General features: G+C 47.1%; 1 protein-coding gene and 2 pseudogenes across 1 annotated transcript in view; 2 read left to right on the plus strand and 1 right to left on the minus strand.

Annotated features, from left to right (window-relative positions):
- The window catches only part of LOC138242764 (zinc finger protein 271-like), a 1,399,044-nt gene that overhangs the window by 370,152 nt on the left and 1,009,912 nt on the right, over window positions 1-18,980 (plus strand). The window lies entirely within an intron of this gene.
- Window positions 2,365-2,483, minus strand: LOC138219084 (5S ribosomal RNA; annotated as a pseudogene).
- Window positions 4,331-4,466, plus strand: LOC138243712 (U1 spliceosomal RNA; annotated as a pseudogene).

Raw genomic sequence — 18,980 nt, forward strand, 5'->3', positions numbered from 1 at the left:
GGAGGCATTGCTGTAAAACAGCTCCCAGTCCCACTGTGCTCGCACCTTCGGGACACACTCCTCGTCCCAGAAGGTCTCCTGGAGGCAGACAACATCCGTCCGCCTCAGCAGAGCTAACACTGCCCGTTGGCATTTAAAGAGGCGAAAGATGCCATCACGTATATGGCCGGGAAAGAGTGAAGTTAATTCTCCAGCCCGCACAACAGTTTCCCCGCCCTTTCTGCCACATTCTCATTGCCAACACTTGCTGCTTCCTCCCCACCTCCTGTCTCCGCCACCGCAGACACATCAGGGATGGGTCTGCGGACAACTCTTAAACTGGGATTGAGGTTGGGCTGAGGCCTGACGTGGTGCCACTGGATCCCGGCCTTCGAGGGCCCAGGCGGTTGTACCCCGGCTCGCCCACTCCCCTCCCCCTCCTCCCTGTCCTCCCTCTCCACCCCATCCATCTCCACCACCTCCCCTTCCCCCTCCATCTCCATCTCCATGCTCTGTAATTCCCCCTTCTCCGTCCCTGCCCCATCCATCTCAAGACACCCATCCTCCATTCCTTCTTCAGGTTTGTTAGGTTTGTTAGGGTAACGGGGCGCCCCCGCTGGTGGAGATGCTGGCTGGTCCCCGGCTCCTTTCTGCTGCGCTGTACCCAGGATTGGAGGGGCCTCCTCTGCCTCTCCCCCATCACCGGCTGGGGCGTTGCTGGCTCACTAGGGTCCTGGGGCGCCGCTGCTGGCAACTCTCCATGCTCAGCTGCAGCGGCCACTTGTAGTCCATCTTCAACCCCCTCGGCGTTGCAGGCAGCTGCTCCTGCCGCGGCTGGATCTTCCGACTCCAGCTCGCAGTTGCAGCTCATGAGCGCGTGGAGGCAGTCAGCGGTGCGGTTCCTGGCGCGGTGGCCGGGCTGTCTGCACTCATAGCAGAGGAACTCAGGGCAGTCCTTGGCGATGTGCCCCGAGTCCAGGCAGACATGACACACCCTTTGCTGCTGGTCGTGGAGGACCCTAAAGTACTGGTCCCCCTCTGCCGTGGCGAAGCGGGTGCTGTATGGCAACAAGGCTACATGCTCGGGAAAGCGAATCCGAACAAACCTCGTGCCATCAGCAATGGTGGTCCCAGGGTAGTGGCGCATCCTGATGACCGAAATCACTCTCACCCCCCAGCTACTCAGCTTCTCCTTGATAGTCTCGTCTGAGATATATGCCAGGAGGTGGAGGAAGGACACCACTACCTCCTTCGGCTCCAGCCAGCGGCAGTAGCAGGGTGTGCCCTGCACATCCAGCCCCACAGCCACTGCGTCCCCATGATCTTTTGAGTCCAGAGTCAGTTCAAACTCTTTTGGCGTCCGGGGGCGGCAGGCAAAAAGAGAGCCCTCCCCACAGACGCCGTGCACCGCTGCGATAATAGCACCCGCAGATGGTTTCTCCATGCCGCTCACATCCACCACAACATTATGCGCCCTTGCAAAAACCCGCCAGGGGGGTCGGTCTGAATTCCTCATCCTTCTCTTTCTTACACCACTCTCCTCCTCCACTACAATAACATTCTCTGCCTCCATGATTTTTCCTACCATTAAAACACAAACAGGACTCAGAAAGCAACAAAAAAGCAACAACAAAAAACCAAAAGCCTCTCCCCTCCCCAAACAGAGCTAGGCTGAAGGGGAGGGCTTCAAAATCAACCAAAAACACCAAAAAAACACAAAAATTCACAAAAAACAAAGTCTTACTTGAGACAAACAAATCCTCTATTCCTCTCCTTCTTCCTGCTCTCACGCTGACCACGCCCCCTGTGACATCAGAGGTCCTGCTCAAGGGGGTGTGGCCGTAAGCGAGAGCAAGGCTCAATGGCACCCTTCTTATAGAGAGGACAGCTCCGTCACCTCTTTTACAACGCTGCTTTTTTTCCCTTGCGTTTTTCTCTTCTTCCCACGTTCTCTTTCTTCACTGCCTTAGTCCCCGCTCTATTTCACTTCAGCCTTTCACTCTTGCTTCCTTCGAATGAGGACGGAGCTGCGGGAGAAAGGGCGCTATAGAGGATCGCTGTGGAGAGCTGCTACTGTGCTTTGACATCTGAGCTCTGTGGAAAACGATCTCAATACAATTCTGAAAAACGCGACTCCCAGAACGCCAGCCGAACAAGTCTCCACAGCCCGAAGCGCTGTGTCTCTTTTCAGCTGGCGATAAACCTTTCCTCGTTCCTTTGCGGACTTGTAAAACTGTGCATGATCAGAATAAAAAACGCTCACACTAATACACAAGCACCCGTGTCTCGCCAAAGCTGACAAATAAACAGACAGAAAAGCCGCACTGCACGTGTGAACAGGGGAATGAGCGAGCGAGCGGGGATAGGGCGCCTCCTGCGCTTAAAAGCTTACAGCACCTGGTATTCCCAGGCAGTCTCTCATCCAAGTACTAACCAGGCCCATCCCTGTTTAGCTTCCGAGATCAGAAAAGATCAAGCGTGCTCAAGGGGGTGTGGCCATAAGTGAGAGCAGGTTTCAATGGCACCTTTCTTATAGAGAGGACAGCTCCGTCACCTCTTTTACGACGCTGCTTTTTTCCCTTGCGTTTTTCTCTTCTTCCCATGTTCTCTCTCTTCACTGCCTTCGTCCCCACTCTATTTCACTTCAGTCTTTCACTTGTAGCGGCAATGCTTGTTAATAAGACAGAATTAAGTGTTGCTGTGCTTTTCCAACTGAGGCTCCATCTCTCTGTTCATCTCTGTGGTGCACCCACAGAGAAACTATTCATGCAGGCTGATTTAAAGATGTTTTCTTTTGTTAAGGGACAGCTCCCAAATGGGGATGCACTTAGCTAAGCCTGGCTATCATGATCAATGGTCATCCATTGACACCTATCTGTCTAGGGTGTGCCAGATGGACATCTGGACTGCATTCCTAAGTGTCAGGAGTAAGTGACTCATATCTCACCTTGATTAACCAATCAGGGACTGGTAGGGCCGAGTAACTCACGTGGGACTCTGATGCCCATGGAACTTTCAGCCAATGAATGAGCTGAAGTTCCTCCAGGTAAAAACAGGCAACACAGAGGGCCTGAGAGACTATTTCGTGGACTTTTCTAAAGGGAATTCAAAGGAGTATTCCAGGGCAGGACGGCCCAGGAGCAGAAGGCTCCCAAGGGCAGGACATTCTTGCAGCGCACCTCCTGACCATCCTGAGACTCAGCCCTGACAACCACGGAACGGCCAGTGTGTCTGAGTGCCAAAACTTTCCTTTGTTCTAAGAGTCGAGAGCGGAGGTTGCCAGAGAGTAACCAGAGGATCCACCTGAGGTTAGCATCAGCAGAAAGCCTCATGAACAGGTCGGAACTGTGGACAGCTGAATCACTATTCAGAACTAGCGCTTCATCAGGAATGAACCGGTCTTCTTCCTAACCTGCTGGGACCCACAGTCATCTTTTCTCCTGTGCACAAACTTTGCTAGTTAAAGCCAACACTAACTAGCCGGTCAGTGAGCATCAGCAGCGCACCGTCGCAAGCTGCACAGCACAGCCTGGCACGGAGCCAGAGAGCCTGCAGGAGATCTGAATCCCTAGAGATTGGATGAGTATTCAACTTCAATGCATTACAGCTCGAGAATTCAATTGTTATCCCAACCCCAAGTTGATATCAATTTAATTCCTAAGAGTTATGTACTTGTTTTGAGTATCTAATGTAGAAGTTGTAACCAAGTTCAATTACGAAACAGTCTAAATGAATGATATACTGAACGTATGTCCTCTTGATATATGTAACACTTCGTAACTGTTTGAATATATATCTTTTGTATTCTGATAACCCTCTTGATAAGATCTGTTAGGTTTACATGCATATTCTATGTATAAATAAATGTATCCTCGTGTATTAGTACCTGTGTGTGTGTGCGTTGTTTGAGTTATATCGCATGGTTGGATTCTAAAGCCATCAAAAGAATCATTTTGTGATTTACGGCTACAATTAATAATTGTCCCCATAAATGCCCAAACCCTACAGAACTGGTGCCTTCAGAGAGCACACTACACTCCGGTGTTTGATCGGTGTGTGGCAGGCGCACGTTGCGAGCTTGTGTAGTGATCTGCCGTTCTGGTGTTATGCAAATGAGGCCGAATTGCGTCCCGGGACATGCTGCGAATGCTCAATGGCGACTGCAGATGTGTAGGAAACGGCACGCTCGTTTTCTCGTTTTGCCCACACTTTTTGAGTGTTAGTGTGGCGTGTGAGTGTGCGGAAGGGTGGGCACAGCAGGAGGCGGTGGCATGCAGGGCAAAGGAGCCAGCTCCTGCTAGGCTGCGAGATTTGTGCTGTGGGTGCGGGCCTGCAGGGGCTTGTACAACTCATACTTACCTGGTGGGGGAGATACCTTGATCAAGAAGGAGGTTCACCCAGGGCGAGGCTCGACCATTACACTCCGGCTGTGCTGACCCCTGCGAATTTGCAGATGTAGAGGCAGCTTCGATATTCGTTTTACAAACAGCTTTTTTTATATGTATGAGTCACACACATGCCATAGCAACAAAACATCTCTAGAGATGAGGTTATAGATCACTTTTCTTGGAAGTGTTAAATATCCATTGAAATGAAAATCTAATTTCCGAAGCATCCAAAGTATGGGAGCCTCCTGGGAATCCATATGAAGTATCTAACTTTAAACATTTTAAGAATAAAAAGGAGGAAATTGAAATAGAAATCAAATAAGTAAATTGATTCTTAAAATGTAGAGAGCTTTAGGAAAATATATAACAAGAATGTAACTGCTGTGCTACGCGCAGATTTTTAGAAGACAGTACGTCAACAAAGTATGCACTGTCTAGGTTACTTTTCGAAGACAGTGTATCAAAACAGTATGTATTGTCTGGGTCATTAGATCAGCCGAAGGTAACTGATAAGCTTTGCAAAAAATATATTGGTGCTTCTTTTTTTTCGTTTTTGTGATGTAATCTGTTTTTGTCTAAGGAAAGGGGAAGTATTAGAAATGACAAAATGCTGAACTTTCCCTTACACTGCAACATCTTATAAAAATCCTGTGCTGCTTGTAATGAGTTGAGTCTCTGATGTACTTTGCAGAGTGGCAACAGGGCTCCCAATATTGCAAAATTGAAATAAAGACCTTACTCAGGTGAGAACTCTCTCTTGTGGCTTCCTTGATAGTTATATTTCCATGACAATTTGGGGGGTTGTACAGGATCACAAACCTGAGCGCGGACGGCTTCTGAAACTTCATCCGGACCCGGACAATTTTAGCAAATTGGACGAACCTCGGGGGATAAACTTTTTATCCTTCGAGAGACGCATCTGGAGAATTCACAGCAGTCTGACATCAGTAAGTGATCTTTTTGTTGCAGAGAAATGGGAGGCTGGTGAGGGTGTTCTCACGCGGGTTTGATCAGCCTGGGACACATATAAAGAACTTATCTTAACACAGACGTGTAGGTTTTGCTCTGCGGAGTAGTTAATGTGATATGGTTCTAAGTAAGGCACCGATTGGTAAAAATGGGGAATGAAAATTCAAAGACGAAAATGGGACCGAGCAGTCCAGCAAAAGTACATGTACGACAAATTCAGAGAAGCAGGAATAGGTGTAAACGATTATAGTCTGGGTTAGAGTCCCAGCAGAATAAAAAAATGTTTATGTTCATGAACTGGTAATAGGTGTAAGGGAACTTGCACATAATTTATATATGATAATTAGGGGCCCATAACTATGAAGGATCTTTGTAAGTGGTCAGAATGGACAGGGGAAAGTGGAATTAGGAAAAGAAGTTTCCTGAAGATGAGATGACAGGGATAAAATAGAAATGTTAAGGGAAAACTTAGAAGAGAATGAGAAGAAAGGAAAGAAAGTGAATTGGAAAACTGGGAAAGAGGAATCACAGAAATGATGGGAAGCTTCAAAAAAGACTAGTCTTGAAACTAAAGAACAGCAAGCTGCAGCTAAAGTCATGGCCATGCGTACTAAAAAGAAAAAGTCTCCACCAAAATTAGAAAGTGGTCCGGAGCCAAAGCCTTTTTACTTGTTCGTGAAATGCCAATGTGCACTTTTACAGGTCCAGAAGGAACTCCAGCATATATACATTGACCTTGGTCTCCTAGTGAATTATTTGCATTAGTCAAGTCTTTTCCTAAATTGCCTGATGATCGTAAAGAATTTAAAAGAAAGATAAGCCTTGTTCTTGATTGTCTTAAGCCTAATTACAGTGACATAACCTTGTTGCTAGATCATAATGTTCCTAAAGGTTTACAACGTCCTCTAAAAAGGAGGAGGCAGATTGGTGGATACATGATGCAAATGATGAAGAAGTATCCATCTAAATTAAACCACATGGACATGGAGAGGAAAAGTTAGGCGGCCGCTTCTAAAAAGAAGTAAGGACTCCTCTTTTCTAAAAAGTCGCTTGTCCTCTCCATGTTGCTGTGGTGGGTTCAGGGTTTTTCTGAAGCTAAAGTAACTAGAACTGTACTCGCAGAAGAGCCGAAAATGGTAACTGTGTGTTTAAAGCCAGGATCTGGAACCTGGTCCGTGTTCCTGTACTGTGATAGTTCGTCAGTTTGTCTCGACTGGGGTATTCCGCGGGGCGCGTGGGAGACGTGAAAATGGTTTGGTGTGAAGGAAAACAAATTAGATTAATGCAAAGAAATATGGACTGTCAGACGGAATTTCGGCTGAACAGGAATGTAGAAAAGTGTATGAACATTGGGATAAAAATAAACAGATAAGGGTTTTATTTTAGAGGAATATTTGAGAATTCAACAGAATATCATAGATAAGACACAAAAATCCCTGACGGAAAAGCTAAAAGCAATGGCTGAATGAAACGAAGTTATATATGTAGAAAAAGAAAAAGCAAAAGAAGAAATAGAACGCCTTAAGAGAGAATCAGGGAGAAGGGTGGGAATTAGTGTGGAGATTTTTGAAAGAGCATTCCCACCGAAAACTGATTGGAAAAAAGTAACAGCATGTTAGCAAAGGAAAGTGAGGATGTTTTAGATTTTACAGAAAGGTTTATAACTTTATGGATAGTATTCTTGGGGTTAGCTGATGAAAAGGAAGTGAATGAAGATACTTCCACAGTAATAAAACAAATTTACTTGAGTGGGTTAAAACCTGATGTTGCCAAGAATGTACAACTGTGCTTTCCTGATATTATGGAGAGCGGAGACAGATTTGATTTAATAACTCGTGAAGCATGCATGCAGAAGTGCGAGCGCTGCAAATGGGAGGTAAAAAGACTCCCAAGGAGGAGAGAAAGGAGCTGCCAGTTTGTCACAATTATTGTGCGACTTTACTATACCAAGATATAAGACCCCTTCAAGAAAATAATGAGGACTGGGATAAATCTCCTGATTGGGCATATCCAGATGGGGGGTGAGTTAACTAGCCCTGGGGGAAAGGGGGGCAAGACCCCACAGACAAAACTACTAATAAGCTGGTGTGCAGTTACTAAAACAAAGGGTGTTTTTTGGAGAAATTGTAAGAAAGAGGCTTGATTTCACAATTAAAGAACATGTCAGAAGCTGAAACGAGAGCCGTGTGTGAACTAATAGATTTTATCTAGTAAGCCCCTTTGTAGCCTTCATAAGTTTATCTCAGGATTTAAATAAAAGTGAAATAATCTTACAGTGTGCAGTAACTGGAGCACAGCTGTCCTGTTTTTAGACTATAACTGCATAAAGATGTGATATAAAGTTTTCTAACGGGTAACAGGAGGCTACAGGAGAAGGGGGGCAAGGGTTGCGTTTAAAGCAGATACAAGCTGTCACAGTATGCTTGGGAAAAGATGTACAGTTTCAACTACTGATGTGGGTGGGGGACACCCCAGACCTATTGAGCTGGGATGCCCTGCAGCATTTACAAGGAATTACTGTATGAAATAGAATTTATGTGAACTATCTCAATAGAGTTATGTGATATTGTGATTGTTTTACCTAATGAGGGAATCCATAAGGCCGGGCTACTCCAAGTATTGGATCTAAAGAGGAAAAAAAAGAGTATAAAACCAACTACATGATAAAGCCAGGGTGAATGCCTTCTCAGAACGAGCTTGTCTAGTGACGTATTGGTTTAAGGGGGGTAGTGCAGTCTAAAGACAAAATTGCCTTGACCCCTGCAGCAGAAACCGTTTTTGATGTTTTAAAACAAGCTTTCTTGCAGACACTGGCCCTGGACTGTATTCCCTCAGACGGATCATCTGTATGTAATCTGTCTGTAAGTGAAAGAAATGGGTTGTGAGCCGTTGTGCTGGTGCAGGAGCATGGTGGGTTATTATTATTCAGGACCCCTTGATGCGGTGGCCAAGGGGCCGTGTTTATGTGTTGTGCAGGCTACCTGCCTGGCTGTATAAACTGTGGATAATCTGGTGTAGAACTAGCAGACCGAATGAAAAGATTTAATTGAAACTTGTAAATATGCTAAATGGAAAATTGTAGCAATTTATATAGACTGTATATATACATTTGGTGTATGCCACAATTTTGGATGGCAGTGAAGGAATAGGGATTTCCCCAACATGGCAGGGACTCCAGTCAAGAATGCTGGGTTTGTCTCTGAACTGTTAGAAGCTTTGCAGCTACTGACTGAAGTAGCTGTGGTAAAGTGTAAATCACATAATAAAGAAATGTTTCCAGTAACTCGAGGGAACAACTTTGCAGATGTAGCTGTCAGGTGCACAGTCCTGGTAGAACAGGAGTCTGAGACCCCCGTGAGACCTCTGTTGGTGAAAAGGGGACAGCTACAGGATATTCAGGCTGAGGCCTCTAAAGCAGAGAAAAGGACATGGTTAGAAAAGAGTGTGGTGCTGCCAGCACACTGGACGCTCTGCATGCCCTCACAGCCTAATGCCCTTTGTAGCTCGACTAATGCACTCTGTCGGACACCTGGGTGTGAGTCAAATGGTGGAGGGGGCTGTACCAAGGCTGCTGACCACTGCGACTGCTGTGAAAGTCACGGAAAGGGTGCCCTGGATTCATGCTTCCCACTGTAAAAAGGTCACAAACGAACTGAGCAAAGTGCAGGAGTGATGTCTCCACAGGGATAGATGGGGATCACATGCTTGGTACTGATGTGCCAAGCCTTTTTCCTTTTTATGTGGAAGCCTGTCACCACCCAGAAAGAGGAAGAATCTAAATGTGAAGCCTTTTTGTATACAAACTGGCTGAATGAAACTGATAATGAGGGGGATATGAGTAATTTGTGGTATAAACTTATAAATCATACTGTAAAGTTAAAGAAATTTAATGCATCTTGTTATGTATATGTTTTAATGCCTCATTCTACAGCCTCACCCATTTCTCTCCTGGTTAGAATCACTGTTTGGGCCAGGGGGAATGTTTTTCTTTAAGTTACTAACACCGATTATAGTAGCTGTGATACTTGTCTTCCTGTTTTTGTGTTGCTGTACGACATATATTATTCCAATGCTTTGAAATATGGTAATGAATATGTTTGCGCATCAGTATGTTCTGATAAGAACGCAAGAATCCGAAGTATGGGAGCCTCCTGGGAGTCCATATGAAGAATCTAACTTTTAATCATTTTCAAGAATAAAAAGGAGGGAATTGAAGTGTAAATCTAATAAGTAAATTGATTCTTTAAATGTAGAGAGCTTTGTAAAAAAATATATTGGTGCTTTTAGATAATATATTTCAAGGATGTAATTGCTGTGCTACAGTAGGTGCAGAATTTTAGAAAACAGTGCGTCAACAAAGTACACTGTTTAGGTTACTTTAGAAGACAATGTACCAAAACAATATATGCTGTCTGGGTCGTTAGAATTAGGTAAAAGTAACTGATAAGCTTTGAATAACAAATCTAGTGCTTCTTCTCCCGCTCTATGATGTAATCTGTTTTGTCTTAGGGAAAGGGGAAGTTTTAGAAGGGACAAAGCGCTGAGCTTTTTTACAGCGCAATGTCTTATAAAAACCCTGTACTGCTTGTAACAAATTGAGTCTCTGGTTGCACTTTGCGAAGTGGCAGCAGGGCTCCCAATATTGCAATATTGAAATAAAGACCTTACTCAGGTGAGAACTCTCTCTTGTGGCTTCCTTGATAGTTATATTTCCATGACACCGGATTTAATGTCTGTAGATTGTATCTTATTTTATATTATGTGTTTTCACCCAGTTGACTCCAGTTAATAACAGTTCACCCAGTTAATAGCCACTTTTTATGCGCGAAAAACGGGTGATCTTTCTATCTCGTGATCAGCTTAGTATCTTTCTGTAAGTTTTTTTCTTCTTAATTAAACGTTTAAAATACATGAATTTCATAAAGACAACACACGTTTCGAACAGAAAAAAATCATATTCTGTTCTCTTCCTGGTATGTATAACAGATCAGCAGGTCTTCTTTTCCCAATTGCTTTTTTCCACTGTATTTATCATATTGGCTAGCCAATGTCCTCTCTTAGCTAGGTAATGTTACTTGTGGATGTGTTTCTGCGTTGCGTAGAAGCACATGTATCCATAGAAAGTGTATTATACTACTATTTGAGCTACAGTACATAAAAATAATTATATCGTTATTAATTTCTTTAGGTACGTGATTCCATATTATATTCCCTATTAATCAAATTCTAAAAGTATGCTTTTGTTTACTCCAATAACGAGCGCATTCACAGAAAATGTTAATATATTATGACTTTTCACAAAGTATATAAACTTAAGATGGTCAGAAGGAGCATGTAAAAACGTTTCCAAAACGTGGTAAAATCTTACTACATGTAAGACTTTGATGCTTAAAATGTTTAGGAAGAAAGTGGAAAACTGGTGTGTATTTTTTCTTTAAACTACCAATACCAGCCATATACAGTTTACACTATATGTTTATGTTCCTAAATTAATATCGTTTATGGTGGTGTATCGTGGTTGTAGAGGTTTGATGGGTTTACTGAGACAATTATTAACTGTAGCAGTAATCACGAGGTTGTTCGTTGTAGCTTTTAGAAAATCAATCGTCAGAACAACTAATAACGCACACACACGGGTTCAATACACGAGATACATTTATTCATATAAATTGTGCACCAAACATATACTAGTCTGCCTGGATACGAGCGGCAGACCTTACTGTGAGGGTTATCAATATACAAGGTATATAATCTCGAAGAGATGCAAACACAAAGAGATACACAACAGAGAATATATGTCAATATATATCGTTCGGTTACCAAATCGCTAATCAGTGTTATTACCCACTGTTACTCTAAACTCGGAAGTAAATACATTACTCATGAATTAAATTGATAACAACTTGTGTGACGCAATGTAGAACATGGGGTTTACTTATCTACTGTGTATGGATTTGGAATTTCCCGGCACGAACACCAAACCAGCTGACAGGCTCTGTTGCAGCCTCTGTTCCAGCGGTTGTCCAATGGGCATTGTCCCGGCATCCTCTGGCTACCGGCCAACCAGTCGAGGTGCAGCTCGGAGTAGGACGGGCGGAGAAATCTGACTGTGGCGCGCAAGACTACGAGAGAGTCCGGCTGGCTAGTAGAAAGTCTCTATGCACAGAGTGTGACCGCGAGTCCTCACAAGTCACTCTTTTGCCTGGGAAGAAGCTGGTTCGTTCCCGGTCCAGCGCTGCTTCTGAATAAGCTATTCAGGTTGTCAACGAGGGTCCAACTGTAGGCTGCCGTTGATCAAGCGGAGCTTTCACATTGGTAGAATTCTGAGTACGTACGGGATCCTCGGCCTCGCGCTTAGTACAAAGTCCAAGTCCCTTTGCAGACAACAGCAGTTGTCACGTGATTGTCTCTGAGGATGCGCGAAAATGGCCAAGGAGAGCCCCGATCTGAGCTTGCGCTCCCTTTTTGACCAAGAAACAGGTGTGTGCTGATTGGTTGAGAGTTTGGCGGGCATTAGAGACCCACGTGGTATTACCACGCCCTGCCAGTCCCTGATTGGTTGGTCAAGGTGAGATATGAGTCACTTACTCTTGACACTTAGGAATGCAGTCCAAATGTCCATTCGGCACTCCCTAGACAGATAGGCGACAAAGGATGACCATTGATCATGATAGCCAGGCTTAGCTAAGTGCATCCCCGTTTGGGAGCTGTCCCTTATCAAAGGAAAACATCTTAAATCAGCCTGCATGAATACTTTCTCTGTGGCTGCACCACTAAGATGGAGGGTGAGATGGGGCCTTATTTAGGAAAGCATACCAACGCTTAATTATGTCTTATTAACAAGCATTGCTGCTACATATCCCCCCTTTTTGAAGGTCACGAGGTCCTGAGGCGTTGTTGCCTTCAAAACAAAAACAGAGTTAAGTGATGTCTGTTGTACCACGGTGGATTCTACCACCCAATATTCACATTACCTCTCGAGAATTTGTACAGGAAATAGTGTTGGAAAGAACATTGTGTATACCTGCTCTCAGTTATAAGGTACATAAAAATGAGGCATCGGGCATCATCATTAGCCCTAGACCTTAAACTTCCGGCAGTTCACTCTCAGTATCGGATAGCTCTGCAGCAGGCAGACGTTTGGGAGTGGTTACCTGATTTCGGTGATACACCATTGCTCCCTTTGTCTCATTCAAACTACCCCGCAAGGCTTTGATACAAGAGAACAGCATCCAACACATTACCCCAGCCATGATCCAGCTACCCAGCAGCAGTGTCAAGATGACCACATTTACTGTTCCCAGCGCCCCAGAGGATCCACAACGACTGTGCTTGGGACCTACCAGCGTGGTTTTTAAGTTTGTGTCGTTGAGAACAAATTCGACTAACTGTACGCCCTCAAGACTTACTGTCTCTTGGATTCTCTCATCCAAGTCAATGCTGTGTCCTCTGAAAGCGTCCACAATCTCGAGTTCCGTTTCATACAGTTCTGACTCCAGGTGATATAGTGCTAAATCGTTGAGATGCACTATAGCTCCTTCAGGAACTTGTAGAAAAACTGTTTGGTTGGGTAGCTGCACTTCGGTAGCTGTATCATGTCTGTCATAGGTTATTGTAACAGTTAACTGTGGTGTGCTGACCAGCCATATCTTTCCCACCTGCTCAACCTGGAGTTCGTTAACCTCACTTTTGCTCGTCACTGTGGCTTTACACTTTTCAGTGGCAGCCCCCTTTCTGATACCACACAACCTCTGAGTTGTGTCCCTAAGGAATGGCTTACTTGGGCATACCCAGTGGATATCCTTGGTTGATATACACAGTTCCAGGTTTGGAACAAGGTACAAATTTGGCTCATCCTCCTGGTACGAGCGGCGGGGTGGTCAACTTCACATGCATGTCCCCCCTCCAGAAGCCAACGTTCGATATAGACTTGAGTCTATAGATATCCTTGCTACTCACGATGGGAAGGTTCAACAGGAAACCTATTTCCTTGGCTTCGGGGTTGACATGTATGGGAATGGCACTGCCTAGACTGTATGCAAGATGTACTTGCAATGGCTGCACCATCTTGGAAGTGGTTGTCCTCAGTACTTCTTCTACTAAGGACAGTGGAACCAAGTAGGTTGGAATCTGTCCCATGGCTAGGCTAGTTACCGTGGCACTAAGCTCCCTAAGCAGATCCTGCATCAGCATTCTGACCTGTTGCACATAAGCATAGTACCACTGTAACACGTCGACAATCCTGCCCACGGTGTGGAGGGTGTTATTTAACACTGCTGCATGATGGTTTACTGCTAAAATTGTGCCCTGTAAGGTTTTCCCTAGGCTTTCCAGCCGCTGCTGCTGTTGATACAGCCTGTCATAAATTTCTGTCATTTCCTTACGTAACCCAGACACCTGCCTTCTCAGGGTGGTCAGGGTGACAGTGTTAGCAGCAAACAGACCCACTGAAAATAGCGAACCCACGGCGGAGGCCGCAGCAATCAGACCCCCCAAGAACCTTTTGGGGCGGCTGAGGCCTGTCATCTCCTCCTGGGTGACTGTTGCCTTCCTCAGCTGGCGGAGCATGTGTATAGTGTCTAGCTGGGCATGCCATACAGTATCCCCAGCCCACTGCCTACCATGATAGGACACCCTACTGTTCATGTTGATGTGCTTCCGAAACACATCATGTGGGTCCAGCCGTACATACACTCGCTGAGTATATGTTCTGCAATTTGTTAACAACAATCCGGGAGCGTCCTGCAGGACTATGCTGGTAGGAGGACCGGGTTCCACAACTTCAAGGGGCTGTGTCGAGGCGATCCAAAGTACTGTCAGGACCAGCCGTGGCAGTTTTAGGATTCCCATTCTGGAACACAGATGAGGCACATGGTACAGTTCCACTATAATTTTGAATACATTTTCCTAGCAGGACCTACACTACAGTACCTAACTACCTGCAGCTACCAAGGGGCACCCCCCTCTTTGATCGGGTTTGGACTTTTAACCCTATTCTGTGTCCTCCGGCACCATTTGAGGTGGGCGATACAACCGGAGGTGGTTGCGATGCACCCACTTGTAGACCAGAGATTGCCTTCCCTTTTCAATCCGAATTCGATAAGCTACCGGTGATACCTTATCGACAATCTCGTGGGGTCCTGTCCAACTGGGTAAGAACTTCCGGGCCACCCCTGTGGGTTTGGCAAATTGGAAGTACAGGACCTTGTCTCCTACTTGGAGTTCCTGGTTAACTGCCTTTCGGTCATAGTATGCTTTCCTACCCTCTGCACTCCTTCCCAGATTGTTCTGGGCAAAAGCAAAGGTTGCCTGCAGATGTGCTCGCAGGTCTGACACATACTGATGGGCGGTAGCAGCCCCAGTCGTGCTCAGGTTCTCCACCCCATAAAGACAGTGTAGGGGAAGAGTCATCTTCCGACCTGTCATCATCTCAAAAGGTGGGACCCCCGTAGAGCAATGGGGCGTAGCTTGGATGGCCATCAGAACCAGGGGCAGCTTAATGTCCCAGTCCCTACTGCTGGTGGAGACAAACTTTTTGAGCATACTAACCACCGTTCGGTTTGCCCTTTCTGCCTGGCCCGAGGATTGAGGGTGGTAGGAGATATGCAACTGGGCCGTGACCCCAAGCATATTCCACAGGGTTGCCATTACTGTAGCTGTGAAATGGGTTCCCTGATCCGAGTCCACGGTCAGGGGGAGTCCCCATCGACTGAACACATGGTTCACCAACAGCACTGCAGTTGTCTCTGCCGTGTCGTTGGGTGCTGGGAGGCACTCAATCCATTTTGTGAATGCACACGTAACAGTGAGGAAATATTTGTTCCCTCTGGATGACCTCACCAGCGGCCCCACCCAATCCATTTGTAGATTGGACCAGGGGAATGTCATGCCCTTTTTCTGGAGTGGTGCACGGTGCAAGGGCCGTGATGGTTGGAACTGGCTACATGTCAAACACCCCTTTACATACGTGGCGATGTCTTGGCCCATGTGAGGCCAGAATGCCACCTGCTGGATAGTGTCGTATGTGGCCTTGATTCCCCGGTGACCTCCACAGGGTTCGTCATGAGCGTGTTGGATCATGACCCCCCGATGACAGCGGGGAACTACCCACTTTGGGACACCTTGTGCAACTGGTACACAAACCAACAACCCCTTTATAATTTTTAGGTTGTCTTTCACCTCTGCCAGCTCCTTCAGCTCCGGAGACTGGCTCAGCACCTGCTCCGAAAGAGGTTGACGCACTTGGTCAGCGATATGCCGATACATTTGCCCAATTGCTGGGTCCTGTTTCTGCATTTCCGCAAGATCGGTGTTAAAACCCTGTGACCCAAGCACTACAGATTGAGGGTCAGCTCCGACATCCTGTCTAGCCCTGCTTCGGGTGACCGCCTTGACCTCAGCCACGGTTTCTGGGGGTAGCCATTCCTGCTGGAACTGCCAGGGTTCACCCTCTAAGGCGCCAGATTTGGCCAGCCGGTCGGCCTCATCATTCCCGTCTTTGTCGGCTCCCTTCACCTGGGAGTGTCCCTTCACCTTCCTCGAGTAAACCATCATTCCAGCCTCGGTCGTGAGCTTGTCACTGGCCAGGAACAACTCTTTGTTCTTTACTTCCTCGCCCCGGACATTTTTCATGCCATTACCCTTCCAATACGGAAGATGGAACACGAAGCTATGTCGGGTGTAGTTCGAGTCACTACAGATGACAAACTGTTTAAGGCCATGTGTTAGGGCCTGCTGGAGGGTGATCAGCACCCCAGCTACTTCCGCATACTGACTAGTCTTTGGTCCTAGCTTATAGCGGGTCGGCCCACAGGGAGTATTGTCTTGCCAGACTACTCCTACCCCTGCTAGCACCTGCTGTTCGTGGCGAAAAGAGCAACCGTCAACATAGGCCATGGGTAAGCCCTGGCCCATGTTCTCATCGTAGTACCGATGATTGTTCGGTAGCTCAGCAGCGGGAATAGTTTCTGGAGCTTCCATGTCAGTGTCACAGCCGTGACACACTTGGCCCAAAGCCAGGCCCTGTCCCAGGTACATTTTCTTGCTCTGTGCATAACGTACCTTTATCTCATAGCCTTGTAGGGCCATCATCCATGCCACAATCCTGCTATTTGACACCCTGCCCGCTTTCAGTCTCTGGCTATGCAGGAATATCACAGGTTGGTGGCAGGTTTCGATGATGATCTTTTGTCCCCCAACATAACTACGGAAGTGTTCTACCGACCAGACCGTAGACAACAGGGCCTTCTCGCAGTCCAAGAACTTTTGCTCCACTGGGCTCAGGGCTTGACTGGCAGACGCCACCACCCTTTGCTCTTGGTCATATTCCTGCTTCAAGGTAGAAGACCTTATTTTTGTCAGGGTAGGCCAAGCACGGCACACTACCGAGTCTGCGCTTCAGCTCCATCACAGCCTGTTCTGGGGAAGGCCCCCACTCAAAGGGCACGTCTTTCTGCAACAGCTTGTGGAGGGGCCTTGATATTTCAGCGTAATCCTCAATGAACTGCCGGGAATAATTACATACTCCCAGAAAGCTGCGCAGTTCAGACAGGTTAGTGGGCGACTTCATCTTCTAGATAGCTTGGACTCTGCTGGACTGTGGCTGTATGCCTTGGGCTCCAACCAATGGTCCCACGTACTCCACTTGGGTCCTACACCACTGTCCCTTAGCCAGGGACAGTTTGGCCCCTGCACGGGAGAGCTGGGTCAACACATGCCTGATCTCGGCCATGTGTTCTTCCCAGGTCTGACTCCGCATCAGAATATCGTCCACATAGACCAGGTTGCCCCTGGCGGCTGCATCACTCATGGCTTTGTGCAGAAATATGTTGAACTCCGCTGGGGTGTTGGAATACCCAAAGGGGCATCGATTCCAGGTGAACTGCCTGTTTCCAAAGGAAAAGGCCAGTTTGTACTGGTCTGTTGGTTCTACCTTAAGGGTCCAGAACCCATTGGCCACATCCACTGTGGTGAAATATTTCGCTGTTGTCACCTTGGCTAACTCCTGATCTAGGTAGATCATTGGCCATCGTGACAAAGGAACCTGTTTATTCAGCTGCCGGTAGTCAATGGTCAGACACCACTTACCATTGGGTTTCAGCACCGGCCACAGTGGGGAGTTATAAGTGGAGTTACACTCCCTTATGATCTGACGCTCTAGTAGAGCATCCAACGTCTGCTTTATGGACTCGTATGCCGTAAGGGGAATGCGATACTGCCTGACATAGGTTGGGCGGGCGCCAGGGGCCGTGGGAATGCGCACTGTGTGCAAATCCGTCACCCCGCAGTCATAGGCGTCCCGTGCAAACACTTCCTGGAAATCCTGGAAGATCTGATGCAGCTGCTGATGCTGGCTTTCCGTTTCCAGGGCATCTGCCTTACCAACCTGTTCCTGTACCTGCTCTAGGAACCCCGCTTTTGGCGGCATGGCGGTATCCCGGGTCGCACTCTCGGCTGAGTGGTCCGTCGGAACACTTGCGTGTACTGTGTACACAACCATCTCATCCCTATCGCTAAGGTCCACCCTGCACACCTCCAGAATCCCTCTATTGGCATAATTGCAATCATCCGCCGGTGGTAGGTGTAGTACACCTGCTCGGTTCCCCCCTCCCTGGCCAAGGGACCAGGGAGCTGCCCCAGTACTGGGATGGCCAGTTCGAAATCATAGAAACCATTGTCAATTACCAGTCCCATGTCAGTGCGAGCAGGGATTTTGACATCTTGTTTTGCTATGTTCTGCACCAACAGGCAGTGGCTCGGCCATTCCGTTCCAGTCTGGGGGTACCACAGACTGCTAGGTTCAGTCTGATAAACTGAGCTGATGGTTGGAAGAAAACCATCTCAACGTCCATTCTCTGTCCCCTCTTTAGGACAAGGCGTACCGGAAACCCTGCTGTTGACGCAGGAATGATCAGGTCCGATTCGTTTACTACCTGGCAGGCCTTAGGAATTGTCTGACCTGACCGAATGTTCTCGAGGTCGCCGCTTAGAGAGTGGGCATCTGGGTTCGCCTGTTCCACAGCACACTGTTTACTGTGTCTAGCTGGGCGCCCAGTCGAACCAACAGGTCTGCACCAATACAGACCGAATGGGTCAGCTGAGGTGCTACCAGGAAGTAGTGAGCAAACTTCCTTTTTCCAATGGAGATGGAAGCTACACAGCTTCCTTTGCTCCAAATGGACCTATGAGGTGGGGGTGCCCACCACAGAACCTGTGACTGCGTCACCAGGGTCACCTGACGGCTTTGTGACAGGTCCTCGAACAGACCTTCACTGATTATGGACTTCTCAGAGCTGAGCCTAAGAATTACATCATCAACCTGCACTTCTGCCACCTGGACCCCTCCCACCACCATGGGGTGGTAGTCCTGGTCCCCCTGAGGTGCCAGGATGCACAGAAAGGACTCCCATTCATTACCGGACAGGGAGATCCACTCTTCTTCAGGGATGAAAAAGGGGTGTGCTTTACCTGGCGGGTCAAGCAGCTGCTCGGAGCACTGCTCCTGTAGTTGGGAGACCGTGGGAATGCTGGCCTGGGCAGGACTTCCCTGTAGTTTTGGAAAGCAAGAAGAGACATTTATTTCTCGTCCAGAGGAACCAGGAGGAACCTCCAACTCAGCTATAATGTTCAGTGGGCACTGTGTGA

This window comes from Lepisosteus oculatus, chromosome 14 (genome assembly GCF_040954835.1).
Source record: "Lepisosteus oculatus isolate fLepOcu1 chromosome 14, fLepOcu1.hap2, whole genome shotgun sequence".
Lineage (NCBI taxonomy): Eukaryota > Metazoa > Chordata > Actinopteri > Semionotiformes > Lepisosteidae > Lepisosteus > Lepisosteus oculatus.